The sequence below is a fragment of the Chlorocebus sabaeus genome, chromosome 16 (genome assembly GCF_047675955.1).
Source record: "Chlorocebus sabaeus isolate Y175 chromosome 16, mChlSab1.0.hap1, whole genome shotgun sequence".
Taxonomy (NCBI): Eukaryota; Metazoa; Chordata; class Mammalia; order Primates; family Cercopithecidae; genus Chlorocebus; species Chlorocebus sabaeus.
The window spans coordinates 18,722,587-18,726,065 of record NC_132919.1 but is presented as its reverse complement, the minus strand read 5'-3'; the positions used below and the strand labels follow the sequence as shown (position 1 = coordinate 18,726,065).

At 46.9% G+C, this 3,479-nt stretch overlaps 1 non-coding gene across 1 annotated transcript; it reads right to left on the bottom strand.

Annotated features, from left to right (window-relative positions):
- Positions 1–2,904: 2,904 nt before the first annotated feature.
- LOC119620397 (small nucleolar RNA U3) lies at positions 2,905–3,122 on the bottom strand. The gene has a single exon (XR_005236926.1). It is a non-coding gene; the product is annotated as a small nucleolar RNA U3 (small nucleolar RNA).
- Positions 3,123–3,479: the final 357 nt, after the last annotated feature.

Below are 3,479 nucleotides of genomic sequence, written 5' to 3'. Positions count from 1 at the left end.
CAAGACCATCCTGGCTAACACGGTGAAACCCCATCTCTACTAAAAATGCAAAAATTAGCTGGGCGTGGTGGCGGGCGCCTGTAGTCCCAGGTACTCCGGAGGCTGAGGCAGGAGAAGGGCGTGAACCCAGGAGGCGGAGCTTGCAGTGAGCTGAGATCCAGCCACTGTACTCCAGCCAGAGAAACAGAGCGAGACTCCATCTCAGAAAAAAAAGAGAAAAGAAAAGAAAGTCATCCAGGATAAGGACAGGGCATTACATAATTATTAAGGAGTCAATGCTCAAAGAAGACATAACAATCCTTAACATGTATGATCCTAACAACAGCACATCAAAATATGTGAGGCAGAAAGGGATAGCACTGCAAGGAGAAACTATTATAATTGGCGACTTCAATGTCCCTCTATCAGAAGCAGACAGATCCAGCAGGCAGAAAATCCGTAACTCAGTAACACCCTCTATAATTGGATATAATGGAAACCTATAGACTATTTCATACAATGACAGCAGAAAAAGAAAGAAAAGAAAAACACTTGTTTTTCCCGTAAACTAGGCTGCAGATCAGTGGCACGATCACAGCTCACTGCAGCCTTGAACTCCTGGGCTCAGGAGATCCTCCTGCCTCAGCACCCTGACTAGTTAGAACTACAAGTGTGCACCTGGCCAATTTTCTTCCTTTCTTTCTTTTTTAAATTTTTTTCATCATGCAGCTCAAAATGTCATAATTTTAAAAATTGTACTTTTCTGTAGAGATGGGATCTTGCTCTGTTGCCCAGGCTAGTCTTGAACTCCTGGCCTCAAGCAATCCTCCTACCTCAGCCTCCCTAAGTTCTAGGATTACAGGTGTGAGCCTGAGTCACCATGCCAAACCACAGTTTTGTTTTTTTTTTTTTTTTTTTTTTTTTTAATTGTTTGAGACGGAGTTTCGCTCTTGTTGCCCAGGCTGGAGTGTAATGGCACGATCTCAGCTCACCACAAACTCCGCCTCCCGGATTCAAGCAATTCTCCTGCCTCAGCTTCCTGAATAGCTGGGATTACAGGCATGTGCCACCAAGCCTGGCTAATTTTGTATTTTTAGTAGAGATGAGGCTGGTCTCCAACTCCCAACCTCAGGTGATCCACCCGCCTTGGCCTCCCAAAGTGCTGGGATTATAGGCATGAGCCACCGAGCCTGGCCCAAATAAAATGTGTGTGTGTGTGTGTGTGTGTGTGTGTGTGTGTGTGTGTGTTTTGTTTTTTTGTTTTGTTTTGTTTTTTGAGATGGAGTCTTACTCTGTAGCCCAGGCGGGAGTGCAGTGGCATGATCTTGGCTCACTGCAACCTCTGCCTCCTGGGTTCAAGCGATTCTCCTGCCTCAGCATCCAAGTAGCTGGGACTACAGGCACATGCCAACATGCCCGGCTAATTTTTTGTTTTTTGTTTTTTGTTTTTTTTTTTTGAGGCGGAGTCTCGCTCTGTCGCCCAGGCTGGAGTGCAATGGCCGGATCTCAGCTCACTGCAAGCTCCGCCTCCCAGGTTTATGCCATTCTCCTGCCTCAGCCTCCTGAGTAGCTGGGACTACAGGCGCCCGCCACCTCGCCCGGCTAGATTTTTGTATTTTTTTTAGTAGAGACGGGGTTTCACCGTGTTAGCCAGGATGGTCTTGATCTCCTGACCTCGTGATCCGCCCGTCTCGGCCTCCCAAAGTGCTGGGATTACAGGCTTGAGCCACCGCGCCCGGCCAATTTTTTGTATTTTTAGTAGAGACGAGGTTTCACCATGTTGGCCAGGAAAGTCTCGATCTCCTGACCTCGTGATCCGCCTGCCTTGGCCTCCCAAAGTGATGGGATTACAGGTGTGACAAATAAAATGTTTTTTAAAGTATCTGTAGGCTGGGCACTGTGGCTCATGCCTGTAATCCTAGCACTCTGGGAAGCCGAGGCAGGTGGATCACTTGAGGTCGGGAGTTTGAGACCAACCTGGCCAACATGGTGAAACCCATCTCTTCCAAAAATACAAAAATCAGCTGGGAGTGGTGGGCATGCGCCCATAGTCCAAGTTATTGCGGAGGCTAAGGCAGGAGAATCACTTGAATTCGCCAGGCGGTGGTTGCAGTGAGCCAAGATGGCACCACTGCACTTCAGCCTGGGGGACCAAGCGAGACTCCGTCTGAAAGAAAAGAAAAGCTGATTTTTATTTTACTAAAGAAACATAAAAGAAGTAAGCATAGCACCCAAGAGTGATTAGAAGAATGTTAAATTGCTTTCCTTCGTAAGTCTCTTTAAAGAGAGCCAACTACACTGTTGGCTGTATCCCATTGCTCAACACACAGGAACAGCAGACGAATTGGGGAAACTCAGATGGACTCCTACTGCTATCAAACGCTACCGATTCCAATAGAAAAGAAAAAAATGGAGGCACGTCGGGCACGGTGGCTCATGCCTGTAGTCCCATCACTTTGGGAGGCCGAGGCTGGGGGATCACGAGGTCAGGAGTTCGAGACCAGCTTGGCCAATATGGTGAAACTCCGTCTCTACTAAAAATACAAAAAGTTAGCCAGGTGTGTTGGTGCGCGCCTGTAATCCCAGCTACTCAGGAGGCTGAGGTAGGAAAATCGCCTTGAATCCAGGAGGCAGAAGATGCAGTGAGCCCAGATCGCCCCACTGCACTCGAGCCTGAGCAACTGAGCGACAGAGTGAGACTCCATCTAGAGTTGTTGGGGGAGGAAAAAAAAAAAAAAAAAAGCGAGAGCAGAGGAGGCAGCGGGTGAGAAGAAATGGAAAAACAGGTAGAATATATCACAGAATCCCCTCTGTCAAGATTAAGATTTAAAAATCACTGAGATAAAATGCCAGGTTTACCACCACCAAAATAAAAACACAGAACTTACTTAACCATCATCCGTCTTTACACCACTAAGAAAGGAAACCACTCAGACCACGCCCTCTCCCTCTTACTCTCCAAAGTGGAGAGAAGATCCATCATCAATGGCAAATGGCAGTTGCACTGAGGCAACACCAAAAACCCCCGCTTCACACTCAGGAGAGAACACTACGCCTCTTCTTCGTGACTTTGGATGCTCTACACGTTCAGAATAACTTCCCTACTAACAAACTATAAAAATGATCCCTGAAAGTATAGTCTTAATCCCCCACGTTCAGCCTCTGCTGGGTCCACATCCGCCATACACTTTTAACTGATGGCGAGATACTTTCGCTATTTCCGATTCCATTAGGAAAGAAATAGGAAAATAGTTTGGCAGTAACTTCTTTTCCAATATCATCACTTAACGACACATATTAATGTTTCAGGTGGAAACTTAATTTTAAAAATTTGTTTTAAAAATTAATTTGGCCGGGCGCGGTGGCTCAAGCCTGTAATCCCAGCACTTTGGGAGGCCGAGACGGGCGGATCACGAGGTCAGGAGATCGAAACCATCCTGGCGAACACGGTGAAACCCCGTCTCTACTAAAAAAAATACAAAAAACTAGCTGGGCGAGGT